This window comes from Zingiber officinale, chromosome 8A (genome assembly GCF_018446385.1).
Source record: "Zingiber officinale cultivar Zhangliang chromosome 8A, Zo_v1.1, whole genome shotgun sequence".
In the NCBI taxonomy this organism is placed as follows: domain Eukaryota; kingdom Viridiplantae; phylum Streptophyta; class Magnoliopsida; order Zingiberales; family Zingiberaceae; genus Zingiber; species Zingiber officinale.
The window spans coordinates 33,861,420-33,876,125 of record NC_056000.1 but is presented as its reverse complement, the minus strand read 5'-3'; positions in this window follow the sequence as shown (position 1 = coordinate 33,876,125).

The window sequence follows — 14,706 nt, the reverse complement described above, 5'->3', positions numbered from 1 at the left end:
GACCGAGGTTACCAATAGGGAGATAGTTCGGGGGTTGAAAGTCAAGATGGATCATGTTGGAGGTGATTGGGTAGAGGAGCTGCCCAACATCCTCTGAGCCTACCGCACGACTCCCCGAGAAAGTACAGAACTCACCCTATTTCACCTGGCTTGCGACAGTGAGGTTGTGGTGCCCATAGAGGTCGGGGTGCCTCAGTGAGAAGACTGCTATACGAAGGAAATACCAAGCGACGACTTTTAGACCTAGATTTGATCAGTGAAGTTCATGAACGAATGACTGCCCACTTAACAGTATATCGGCAAAGGATACGCCAAAACTATGATAGAAGAGTGATTCCCCGGTTCTTCGGAGAGGGAGACTTAGTGTGGAAGAGGACAAAGCCCATGGGGGAGGTAATCAAATTGGCACTTCAGTGAGATGGTCTTTACAAAGTTGTTAAAAGGTTAGCGTCAGGCGCCTACTATCTGCAAGACGCTCAAGGTAGGAAGTTAGACCGTCCCTGGAGTGCTAACTACCTTCAGCCCTATCGTACTTAAGTGTATACTCTGCAAGACTTTAGAGAGGGGAGATATGACCGATCGGGTGTGAAATGCCAGGTCGGGATACCTTGGTTCAGAACACTCATGAATCTTTTTAAGACCAGATCAGGATCCCGCGCTTAGGCCCAAGCAGCTCAGGCCCCACTGAGTCAAGACTAAGGAGAATATGTAACATCTAAAAAGTAGAGTACAATAAAATGTGCATACAATTCATACATAAGTTCTTTGAATTCTACGAATACATCATCGGACATCTCTCTAAGGATGCGATGATGATCCAAAAAATCTTCAGAAGGGACAGAAGGCAGATACCCTTTCTCCTTCAGTTGTTAAAGTGCCCCCACCACCCCATAGGCCACGGATGTGACAAAGCGATCCCCCACCTATGAGCCAAACTCGGGGAGCGTAAATATTCCTCTCGGCTCGCTTGTAAGCGGTTGCTCTCCCAGCTTTATAGGTCTCTAGGGCACTAACAGAGCTCAATAAAGAAGACTGAGCCTGAGACAGCTCTGCCTGCAAAGAACCCAGCTCTATTTCTTGGGACTTCAGATCCCGCCTCTGGTCCATAATAAGCAAGTCCCGGGAACTCAACTCCTGGGCCATATGCTCCATCTCCTGCTTGTGTGTAAGCTTGAAGTCCTCTAGAGCTGCAAATCGCTGAGTTAGTTCTGATTGAGTCCCTTGACATTTAGCCTCAGACTTTTGCAAGAGAGCTTCAAGCTTGCCCTTGTCATCTCGAAGATGGTTGATCTCTAACTGGGCCTCTACCAAGGTCTGTTCCTGGGAGGCACTTGCTTTCTTCAAGGCTGCCACTTCCGCTCTAAGTCCGGACACAACTGCATCAGGGTCGGAGATTTGAGACTCTATCTATGCAATTTGATCCTTTAAGATCTTATTAAGTCGGTATATGTGCAGAATTATTTGATTTAAGCGGAGTGGCTGGCCAAACATCTGTTCATAATCATGTAGAAGTGAGAGTAGAAAGACAAAGTAGGAGGAGCATAACCGCAAAAGAGAGTGGAAGCTTAACCTAGTAGCAGTTTTAGTGGATGAGTCCACCAGGCCAGGCAGAGTGTGGGTATCCATCGTCTGCATGGTGTGCTCCCACTGAGATGCTAAGTGACCCAGCAACAGGACATTGTGAGCAATAGCAGCAGGAGAGCGACGTAATCCCCATTCTGTGGGCAGAGTGGCGCGGTAGCAGAGATACCGAGGCCGAGAAGAGTCTGGGGCAGTCCTGCTCGGGCTAGGCTGGGTAGAAGTGGACCTTGGTTGAGTAGATCAATTTGGTGAGGGGAAAGCAGATCTTGTTAGAGGAGATGGACCAGTCGAGGTAGAAGCAGACCCTGGTTGAACAGAAGGGCCCGACGGAGAGGGGGTAGATAGGTTGAGAAGACGCGACCGGTCGAGGAGAAGGTCTGGCCAGGATGCTAAATTTATGTTGCCGCCCTTGGTCAATTTCTTCTTTAACAGCCGGGGCCTTCCCTCGTTCAGCTTCAGCCCTGGTTCGAGACGGCCTAATAGGATCGCTCAGGGGTTGTTGATCTGGAACGGATGTAGAGGCTGGTAGGGATGACAAAGCAACAGTCGGGACCTCGGGGGACAGGCCTGGTCCCATAGGTTGGTGTCTGGTCCATCGTGAAAGTGCTCATCTGAATCCGACTCCTCTGATGAAGTTTGGGGCCGATGAGCAGGAGGAATGGGCAGAGCGTGTCTTGAGGACTCAAGAGCGAAGTCAATGCGCGGGGTTGCTCGAGCGGCCGACCGAGGAGCAGTTGAGGCGGTTGCCCCTAAGGGAAGGGGAGCAAGGTGCAATAGACCCCTCCTATCCAATATTATGCGTCCCTGACGTTGTATTTTTTATATCACTCAAGGGAAGAGGCCTGATCGGGGATGCCCGGGCCAAAGTGTCGGCTACAAGAAGAGCATCAAAATCAGAATAGGGAAACGAAGGTCAGTCAAGGTAGGGCAAGTCGTACCAAAGAAATGTGGTAGCTCTGAAGGGGTGTGGCTCAACCTGAATAGAAACAGTACGTCCTCTGACAGCAGTCTGAGCAGGTCCAAGAGCCAGCATCCTAGTTGTGCAGAGACCTCTGTAAAGTCGGGATCTGTCTGAAAATCCCCTAGAGGTGGTGCCAGAGTAGAGCTGAGCGCCACTGAGTAGGTCATTCTACGGCTAGGGGAAAACTCAGGAAGAAATATTTTTCTTTCCACTTTGAGTCTGAGGATGGGAGAGGAACAAAAAAGGTTGTTCAAGTACGGGCTTGGAAACAGAAAAGACTCTCACTGTGACAGCGAGGGGTAAAGAAACAGTGAAATAAGCGAGGAGTCTAGGGTATGTCGCACACTTCGCAGAGGAAGACGAATCTGGACAAAATCCTCATTGAATTAGGGGTAAGTTGGCAGAGAGGGATACGGAAGTATCAACTCACTTGGGAGAAGAAATGGTGAATGGGGAAGCGGGGGTCAGCAACAACCTACTCCTTGAAGAAAGTCGCGTACCTACCGAAAGTGAAGAAACCCGGTGGATCTCAAAGGGTATGATGATGTGCATGGCCACACGAATCTTGTATGAGAAGCGAAGGTCTTCCAGGTCCACGCCGGTGAAGGTTGACACTCCGAGAGCATAGGTAGGCGCAGGGGAATCCATGAGATGGTGTAAGCACGAAACACAAGGGGTAAAGCACAGCTGGTATCAAAAAGAGGAAGGAAAATGAAAAGTTCATTAAAATGGAAGGGAAAGGGTATTTATAGCCGCCAAGGGGGGCACAGAGAGCCTCGTCATTAGTTCCCATTAAGTGGTTTGATTTAAATTAGTTGGCGTCAGCCATAACTTAAAAGCAACGATAACCGTAGGATCCTTCTAGAAAATCGTGCTAAGGAGGTGTATCGTAAAAAGCGGAGGGGAGAAAATGATGGAAATACATGTTGGCCATGGCTTTGAGAAAAGGCGATGCTACAGTAGTTCTCTCTCGAAACTCTCGAGTACCGGGCAGGTAGCTCAATCATGCGTAACTAGGTCCAAAGCCCTGGAATAGACTGGCCAGCCAAACCAACTAACTGGGTCGCTCGATCACCAAACCCCGATCAAGACATTAAACGGACTGGTCGGGATGGATACCCGATCGGGTAAAACCTGACCGGTCACGTGCCTTAAGCTTACAGGGAGGCTAAATCAATGAAGCCTCTACAGGAAGGATGAGTAGTGAACAAAGCACTTGAACGTAGCAAGCGGGGAGTAGCGGGAGATATATGTGAATGTATTAAGTGAACAACACATGACACTAGGATCATACGCCCAGACATACGCTTGCAATAATTTTCAAAGTCTAAGTATGCATTCATGAAAGAGAAAGATACAAGATAAGTGCAAGTTAATCATTAAAAGACGGGAAAGCATCATCAGGAAGCTACCAGAGAAGGCGCCCCCTGTCAAGGAAATCATCGGGAGGGGCTGATCGGAGGTAGCCTTTCTCACAAAGTTGTAGCAAGGCCCCCACACCACCGTAGCAGATCATCCGATTGATGAGATTGCCTATCTTTTCTCCAAATTCTTTGGAAGAAAGGTAGGTGGCCTTGTAGGCTTTCAGATGAGCAGCCTCACCAGCCTAGTAATCTTTTAGCTCGTCCTTGGTCTTGTTTGCGTCAACTCGGACCAGGGCCAACTCTTGGTGTGTGGTGGCAGCCTCATCCTTGGCTTTAGAAAGGTCCTCCTGCAAGGATTTGAGGGTAGCCTTGGCTACCTCCCATTACTTCTGAAGAGCAGCCTCCTGGTCGGTGCTAGCGGACAAGTCTGTCTTCTTTGCCTCCAAATCTCTCACTAGAGCAGCGTGCGCTTCCTGCAATTCCTTCAGTCGCGAAGAAAGGGCAGCCACCTTAGTTTCCTTTTCTTCCAGATCAGCCAAAATTTGGGTGCGTCTCAGCGCTTCAGACCTAAGCTTGGACTCGCTTGTCTTCAGGGCTGCTTACAAGGTCTGCACTTTCTCTAACTCTGCCTGAGCCAGATCCCAGGCAGTTTGAAGATAAGATTGCATCGGGTTATCAGAAGTGGTCAAAAAAAATATGGTCGGTTGTAGTAGGAGATTCCAACTCTTGAAGGCGAGCCCTCAGGGACTCGTTCTCTCATTGCAGACCGGTCACATACTGTGATATGCTCAGACTTATGGCACAGTCCTGTCAAGAGCAGGGAAAGATTAGTATTATCTCAAAGATCTAAAAAAAAGACGGAGAAAACTCACTGATACTAGCCGATTGGAGAACAGGTCGGCTAGCTCCAGAGGGGGGTCTTCCAAATCTGGTCGGCAGCAGTCTTCCATGACTCATCCAGGGCCCCATGAAATTTCACATGGCCATAGTGAGGAGAGGCGCTGGCCTATGGGATAGGGCCCTGTACCTACAGAGAAGGCAGTTGGAAGGAAGAGGTGAAGACATATTTGCCCTTGAGGCGCTCCTTGGGGAGCGAAGAAGAAGCAGGTGTCGAAGTAAGAGTCGAGGGTGGAAGAGATGGGGTCGCGGAAACCCCAAGATGGTCTCCCGCTCAGGAGATGGTTTGGTCCGGGACCAAAATGGGGACGGGAGAGGGCACAGCCTCTGTTACTGAAGAAGGAGTTACTCGGGTAGGGGTTTTCGCCTTGTCCTTGAAGGAAAGAGGAGGCCTCGACGGAAAAGATTGGACTGATTGGATGACTCGTTTCCTTATTCGCTGGAGGCGCAGACGCTTCTCTGGAGGAGGATAGGGGCCCTCTCCCTCATGGTTGCTTCGGTTCCAAGGGTCTCGGGGTTCACGGACGGTTAAGAGGAGGCCTCTGCTGAGGCGCTGGCCTACGGGGTATGAGGAACCTCATGTTCCCCTAAAATCTCTAGGCCTAGCTTCTTCAGAACGTCGCTAGGCAATCTAGAAGAGTCAATGGTGTAGGCACGAAACATGGCAGCCTCTGCAAAATAAAAAGAAATACCTCAGTTAGCGAAGATCGGGAAGTTGAGACATTGGATCTTACCAAAAGGAGCACCCAAAGGCATCCGAATGGGGTTGCGCCCAAAAGTGTATAGCATGCTCTCTCGCAACAGAAAGGGGAGTCGTAGTTCCACGCCCTCCAACTTTTGGAAGCTGTGTGACAGGGTAGTTGATGTTGGTGGTCGCACAGCTCAAAGGGAGTGGAAGAGTATAGTGGCACTCAGCTAGCCAGGATGCTGGCTCGAGCAATTGGACATAAAAAAATCTAAACTTCCAACCTTTGTTGGAAGAGGGTATCCTGTCAAAAAACTGTACCCGACCCTGAACTGCACCATGAAAACACCTGGCTCTGAGCGTTTAAGGGTGCAAAAATGGTGAAAAAGCTGCGGGGCCAGGGGTATTTGATATAGGCGGCAACGAATCACCATTCCGCACATAGCGCGGAAGGCGTTGGGGGAGAATTGGGACAACGAAACGCCAAAGTACCTGCTCAAAGAGGAAAAGAACGGATGAATAGAAAAGCGAAGACCGCCAAGGAGTTGGTCCTTAAAGAAGGTCACAAAACCGGTAGGAGGGGAGGAAAGATGGTCATTCGGCCCCGGGGGACGAAGCTTGTAGGCCTCGGAAAGTTCCAAACTCGACCAAATTACCCTAAGATCACTATTATCCATATCGGAACGGAAGTATTCATATCATGACACCTCCATCTCACTGGCCATTATAAGAGTGGGAGATGAAGAAGGAAGAGTACTTATAGAGGACAAAGGAAATGCACGAAGGAGAAGGCGAGCAAGCGAAAGCAAGAAGGAAAAGAGAACTCGAAGGAAGTCGAAGCGATGAGGAACGACGACAGACAACCTTTAGGATTTTTAAATCAAACCCCTTAGGAAGCATCGGAAAGCGAGCCATACAACTGAAATGGCCTAGCACACGTCAATCATCAGATCGTGAAGCGGAAGCTATTTGGGGTCGCGTGCAAAAAGTGTGTGTCACACATTATGACGAGTTAAGGTAGTGGGGCACGTGTCATCTCCTGAGGAATAGACATTTTTGATGGAAGTGACAGGAAAATCATGGAGAGGAATATACAAACAGGAATGCCCTACCTTGTGAAGATCATGCCTCGGAGACTGAAAATTCCATGCGTCTGCCTCGAGAAATGAAGAAAAAGGCGGCGAGAAGTGTCGCTCCAAATTCGGCACCTCTATGCCTCCTCAAAATCAGAGTAAGGTTTAAATTTGACTAAAGCCTTATGAATTGCACTTTGTGATCGTAGGAGCATTAAGCTAAGTCCTCGAGCACGATACCTTCAAGTCATAGATGTTACTCGTCTGAATCACTTCCTGGTCAGACCTCCAGATCCATTCCTGGTCAGGTCTCCAGATGAAGTCCTGGTCAGACCTCCAGATCCATCCCTGGTCAGGTGTCCAGATCCATTCCTGGACAGACCTCTAGATTCATTCCTGGTCAGATCTCCAGATCCATCCCTGGTCAGGTCTCCAGATCAAGTCCTGGTCAAGTCTCCAGATTCATTCCTAGTCAGACCTCCAGATTCATTTCTGGTCACACCTTCAGATTCATTCCTGCTCAGGTCTCCAGATTCATTCCTGGTCAGACCTCCAAATCCATCCCTGGTCAAGTCTCCAGATAAAGTCCTGGTCAGGTCTCCAGATCCATTCCTAGTCAGATCTCCATATTCATTTCTGGTCAGACCTCCAGATTCATTCCTGGTCAGGTCTCCGAACTCATTCCTGGATAGACCTCCAAATCCATCCCTGGTCAGGTCTCTAGATCAAGTCTGGTTAGACCTCTCAATCGCTTCCTAGTCAGGCCCCCAAATTACCCCTCGGTCGGGATTCCAGACTCTCGCTCCAATGCGAGTTATAAGTGAGCTTGCTCTCATGACCAATGACCTCTCGATCGGGATTCCAGACTCTCACCCCCAGTGCGAGTTATAAGTGAGCTTGCTCTCACGCCTCCAAACTCTCGCCCCAGCATGAGTTATAAGTGAGCATGCTCTCACGACCAATGACCTCTTGGTCGGGATTCCAGACTCTCACCCCAGTGTGAGTTATAAGTGAGTTTACTCTCACGCTTCTAGACTCTCGCCCCAACGCAAGTTATAAGTGAGCTTGCTCTCACGTGTCTAGACTCTCGCCCCAGCGCGAGTTATAAGTGAACTTGCTCTCACGACCAACGACCTCTCGGTCGGGATTCTAGACTCTCGCCCCAGCGCGAGTTATAATTAAGCTTGCTCTCATGCCTCCAGACTCTCGCCCCAACGCGAGTTATAAGTGAGCTTGCTCTCACGATTCCAGACTCTCGCCCCAGCGCGAGTTATAAGTGAGTTTGCTCTCACGCTTCCAAACTCTCGCCCCAGCACGAGTTATAAGTGAGCTTGCTCTCACGATTCCAGACTCTCATCCCAGCGCGAGTTATAAGTGAACTTGCTCTCACGCTTCCAGACTCTCGCCCCAGCGTGAGTTATAAGTGAGCTTGCTCTCACACCTCCAGACTCTCATCCCAGTGCGAGTTATAAGTGAGCATACTCTCACGCCCAACGACCTCTCAGTTAGGATTCCAGATTCTTGCCCCAGCGCGAGTTATAAGTGAGCTTGCTCTCACGCCTCCAGACTCTCGCCCCAGCGCGAGTTATAAGTGAGCTTACTCTCACGCTTCCAGACTCTCGCCCTAGCACGAGTTGTAAGTGAGCTTACTCTCACGCTTCTAGACTCTCGCCCCAGCAGAGTTATAAGTGAGCATGCTCTCACGCCCAACGACCTCTCGATCAGGATTCTAGACTCTCGCCTGAGCGCAAATTATAAACAAGTGTATTCTAATACTTAATAGCTAATGGGTCAGCTTTCCACACTCTCACTCCCGAGCGGGTTATCAACAAGCAGAGCCTTCCTTAACTACCCCTCAAGATCGACATAAAGAAGGATAGCGCCAAGAAGGGAAGTAGCAACAGGTGTAGTTGTCGTGGCAAAGTAAATGAAACTAGGGATTGGATCTAGTCAGTCGGGCCTAAGCCTCCTTCGACTAGACTTAGGGGGGGCTTGTGATACGGTGCATAATGGTGGGGTCCGATAAAGTTGGACAGTCAGAAGTCAAGCGGGCGTGGCAGTCAGAAGTCAAGGGGGCATGGCAGTCAGAAGTCAAGGGGAGGTGGCAGTCAAAAGTCAAGGGGGTGGGGCAATCAATAGGTATGGAAAGAGGAAGTAGGACCGTGTGACGATGTCAGCAACCTGATTCCCGGTCGGGTTCTCACAGATCAGGACTCCAGATTTGAGATACCCCGATCTAAACCTGGTAGGAGATCGAGGTGATATCTAACCTGTATTTGACTGGTCGAGCTCTCACGGACTGGCTGTATCTAGACCTAGTTCTATCAGTAAGCTAACTCCCGGTTAGCCAACTTCCGGTCGACTCCCAGACGATCTCTCCACAGCTCCCAGCCTCCCAGGGTCTTGGCCAGGTGTTATACCTAACTGATCATCCCGAGCTACCCTATTCATACTCGGTCGAGACAGAAGGCGCTATAGGACAATAAGGTCAGGGAATCGTAACCGCCTGTCAGAAAATAACTGTTGCATATCAAAGAATATTCCAACAGTCTGCGGTCATCTGCGAATGGAAGCTTCCTTCAGCCTACAGGAGGATGCCACGTGTCCTCCATCACCCGACAAGACCTGACACCCAACATTCTCTGACGTCGGTTAGCCTCCAGAGGTACACACTGTCATATAAAAAGGGAGGTCCTCTCCCTTGCGCAGGTATGCTCTCTCGCACATTCACACTTGTCTTCTTTCTTCTTCGTACATTGTTCTTCTGGAAAAAAAGTACCTGACTTGAGCGTCGAAGGGGCTGCTCCGGAGATTTTTTCCCCTAGTTTCTGGTCTATAACGCCCGTGTGCTTGTCTGAGTATGTGCAGAGCTCAGGTACCATCGGCTCAGTCATCGTCCCCCTCCGTCAATGCCAGTAATAGCTCACCTGGCCTTCATTTAACTCAGATTCCAGACATGATCATTTATGAATAACTATTTAATAGTAGTTATGATTAATTTTTAATACTAATGATTCATTTTTTGCGGCCAGTAAATAATACGAAGGATATATACATTTAAAGGAGAAAGATGATGGATTACACAGCCTAGCCTGTTGTTCTTCCCCCTTCGAAAAAAAAAATATGGAACCGTCACATCAGCGGCCCCCTAGAGCCGGTCCTACGGATATGGAGGGAAATAAATACAGGTACACAGATGAAAAGTACGTTAACCCCAGATAATGACAACCCAGGGATCGACCTTTGAACTTTTCGATCACAAAACCCTACACTCCCTATATGTATTACGCCCTGAGGACTTCTTCCACCTTCGAAAGATGATAGGTTTGATTGCTCTATGAAACCAGCCTGATCCAGTGCCCTTCCCATCATGAACCGGACAAACCGGATCTTAAGCCGATTATAACGATTCACTATCAACTTGGAATGGGCAGGCAAGCGATCGCACGGTGAATCCACGCCACGGAAACCACTAAAATCATCCAAGCCATTGATTGTTCCTGCTTGGATCACGAGCTGCCGCTGCAAAGCTCGGCAAGCGGGGCGCAAAGGAGAACCAATATATTTGGTGAAGTAAAGAAAGAACGATGTGGGACTAACAAAGTTTGCTTAGGGATGGTAGATGAGCTCTCGTTTCCAGGCGGTGCGAGCGACCAGGTGGGTGGTGGCGCTGGCCTTGTCGGCGGCTGCACCATGGTCGATTTCCACCGCAGGAGGCAGGGGAGGAAGGCTAGAAGAAGAAGCCAAGGATAAAGGCTGGACACGGACGAAGGTTGAAGAAATCTACAAACAACCTCTCAACCAGCTTGCATTTGCAGATAAATTGAATGAGATTATTCTTAATCCTCTCCTACTTAATCCAACATTGAGAGGTATGCGACTTCGCTGTCTCGTATATTTGCTATTTTCCTTTGTGTCTCTGAGGTTTGATTTGAGCGTCAAATGGATCTCATCGAGGTTTGTCTCAATTCTCCTTCTAACTTTCTTTCATGATGGTCTGAATACTACCCTAATTCGAATTCGGCATTCAACTTCTTCTTCGTTGTTGACCTACTCCACCTTTCCGTCGGCCATCAACTTATCCTCGATTCCAGCTCAACCAATTATATATAGTCTTATTTCAATTGAAAATATTGTTATAGTAGCTGTATACTAATAATATTTTACTATGTATTAAAATAAATCAATTTAATTAAAAATATTATAATAATATTTTAAAAGTATTTTTACTAATTTTTTATTAAGTTAGTAAAAAATTTAATATAAAAATATATTATTGTTTTTAATAAATTTTTAAAAATAATTACTTTAATATATAACTGTTATATCAGTATGTAATAAGATAAAGATATTTTTAAAATTAAAAAAATATGATAAGCATTAATTTAATTTATTGGAGCACTCTTTTATTTGTTTTAAAACTCAAATTTATTGAGAAAATAAACGGTGAAAAAAAATGATTTGTTTGATAGAAGCGGAGTCCGAGGTATTGTGTGGATCCCATGTACACCGGCCTGTTATCCTTCCAATGTTGAAGGTAGGTGGATGTGATTGCTCTGTGAAACCAGCCTGATCCAGTGTCCAACCCATTATGAACCGGCAATACCAAGCCTACGCCTGACTAAACCGGCTCACTACCAACTTGAACGGGCAGGCCAGATATCGTACACTGAGAATCCACGCCACGAACCCCTGCGACATCATCCAAACCACTCATTGCCCCCGCTAGGTTAACTAGCTATCGCAACCCAGCTCGGCGATCGAGGTACAGATGAGGACTAATATAAATGGTGAAAGCAAGATCAGATAGAACAATGTGGGACTAAAAGAATTCGTTTCGGGATGGAAGATGAGATCTCGCTTCCAAGCGGGGGAATGCGAGTTGGTGGGTGGTGGTGATGGGCTAGCCTTGGCGACGTCCACGCCGTCGTCGATTGCCACCGTGGGTGTTGGTGGAGGCAGATTAGAAACGGAAGCCAGGGGAAGAGGCAGGCCACTGCTCTCTTCTCCCTTTCGTCCTCTTGCTGCCTGCAATTTCTCTTGTCGACAAAAACACGCGAAGGTTGAAGAAGCTATAAACAACCCCCTCTCCACCAGCTTGCATAATATAGTCTCTGTAATTTGTTTAATTAAACCTGTGTATTCTAATGGTTGTTCATATTACAAAGTTAAACTGAGAATTTAAGTAGTTCCATAAACAAGGTGTAATCCCGTAATCATACAAGTCCACGAGAAGTAGTTTTTTCTTTCAAAAAAAAAAAATAAAGGAAAAAGAATGTGAATTGAAGTAGTTTTAGGAGATGATTATTTCCATAAACAGGGTTTAATCCCGCAATCATACAAGTCCACGAGAAAATATTTTTTCAAAAAAAAAAAAGGGAAGAAGAATGTGAATTGAAGTAGTTTTAGGAGATGAATATTTCCATAAACCGAGTTTATTCCTGCATTCAGACAAGTCCACGAGACGTGGTTTTTTTTTAAAAAAAAAAGGGGGGGGAATGTGAATTGAAGTAGTTTTAGGAGATTGATGCGGTGGTAAGGAGGGACCTCACCCCGCGGAGGATAGCTGTCACGGTGGAGGTCAAAGTCAAAGCAGTCAACGCTCAATTATCATCGGTCGATCGGACGGAGGTGCTCCGACTAGGAGGAAAGGATGCCCGATTCAACCCCACCTCTGACGCGGGCATGCGTCGAACAGCCGACGCTCAATGGAGTAAGGGACACGGATGGAGGAGAAAACGATGTGCAGAAGCTAGTCCGAGCGGAGCAGGACTTGGCATTGGTAGAGCGGAACTTTGGCCGAACAGCTATCACGCTCGGCCAGGCACCAGGATTCGGAATTGGTATAGTGGAACTTCGACCGAGCGACGGCTACCCTGCTCGGCCAGGCACCAGGATTCAGCATTGGTAGAGCGGAACTTTGGCCGAGCAACTACCCCGCTCGGCCAGGCGGCAGAACTCGACATTGGCACATTGGATCTTCGGCTGAGAGGACGTGACGCGACCACAGTGGAACTCCGTCCGAGCGGACGAGACACGAGGAATAGCGAGGTGACTGGCAGAGTTGCCAACCCGCTCAACCTAGCAGCATACTCTCTTTCGTATCCAGCGACATCCTTTTGGGAGTTAGTACCGTCGACACCGGACATGGACAACCAGAAGATCGTACGACGGAAGCTTCTACTGTCACTTCAAAGATATGCGCAGCCTATTAAGGTACTGTGCCAAGGATACTTTATCGACAAGTCTTTTCAGGGAAAACTTGGGGAAGCGTACTCGTCTTGGGGAGCGTGCACACGCATTACAGGAGCTCTATATAAAAGGGGATTCAAACATTGGCGAAGGTACACAATACACGCGATATTCACTGTTTGTACTACAGTCTTCTTGTTGCTCCACCTTCTACTTTCTCGCTGGTGACTGACTTGAGCATCGGAGGGCCAACGTTAGGGATCCCTTCCTTGACTTGGTACTACGTAATCTGTGTTATAGGTCGGAGCGGAGTCCACAGGAGATCAACGGGAGTGTCATATCCCCAACTTGTCATCTCATCAATTTTCGGACAGAATCAACCGCATTCTATCCATTTGCTTGTGTATTTTGTTTATGATGAAGTGAAGAAGATAATTTCTTAAAAAAAAAAATCAATTAACCTCATTGGCTAGTTTAGATTGTGGTAAATTAAATATCTATATATAGATATATATATATCTATATATATATATATATATATAGATTTTATTATGTCATTCATATTGTCAACGAATTATTTGCTCAAAAATAAAAAAATTAAAGGTGCAGAGAATCAAACCCCATGCCTCTTGCATGCAAAGCAAGATCTCTACCATATAAGCTACACCCCCATAATATACACCCCCATAATATTTTATTATGTGTGCTTCTTAAAATGATGTGTATGTTATATGTTTTTTAATTTAATGTCCTATAGGTTATTTTTTTTAATAATCCAAGTAATTGGATTCGTCCAACTAATAATGGAGGTAAATAGTCTTTTCTCTAATTTACTTACCAAATAAATTTGGAATACAACTTATACTCATTTAGAAATTAAAAATATTCATTTCTACACTAAAATATTTATCTACCTGAAACGGGAGCGGGTTGCTTTTGCAATAATAGAATATTGTTTACTTATTTTTTCAGTTGATATTAGATATCCAGTTTACGCCGATTAATTCTAAGATTGATAGATCTAATTTCATGAAGGTACTTGTAATAGGTAATTTATTAATCCAATATTTTTAAATTAACCATATATTAAAGAAAATTTATCCATTAATTTGTTAAGACTAAAATTTTTAAATAAGTAATTGAGAATTTATGTTTTTTTTATCACTTTTAATTTCATGGTAGGTGGATTGAAATTTTGACGGTGAATCCTGAAATACCCCCATTTTGTCCATTTGCTTATGTATTTTGTTTATGACGGAGATGATGGATCGAAAGCGCTAGAGGGGAGGGTGAATAGCGCTCGTGGCTATTTCGTTTTTCGAAATCGTAAAAGCTTGTTCAGAAATAACGCAGCGGAAAAGTAAATAAAGTAGACACGAAGGATTTACTTCGTTCGGAGCCTGTGACGACTCCTACTCGAAGGCCCGCGATCCTTGATCGCTTCCGGTAGGCAACAACTATAATTCGTAAAATCTATTACACGCTAAGTACAATTCAAGCAGAAAAGAATATTGTACCGACAATAAAAAGAATAAAGCTGAAGCTCCGAATTGTCGTTGCAGCACTTCTGAGTCGAGACGTTAGCAGCTTGTCGCACGGAGAATGCTTAGAAGATGGTTGTTCTTGAAGCTGCACCTCAACCCTCTTTTTATATGAGGTTCCGGGCGCCTGGGACCTTTCCGGGCGCCTGGAGTGTGACGTGGCCAGCCAACTAGCTTGCTCCACGTGGTGAAGTCGCGCAGGGGATAAAATTTGGTCCCGGACGCCCGGACCTGTTCCGGGTGCCCAGACCTCCGGGCGCCCGGATCCATCCCGGGCGCCCGAACCTCCTTTTTCCAGGAGCCGCTTCTCCTGCAAAACAAGGTTAGTCCGAGCAATTTCATACCCTGCAAGACAATGTTAGAATCTGATAATTCATAAGTGAAAAAGAGCTGACAGTCTTCGGACTGTCCG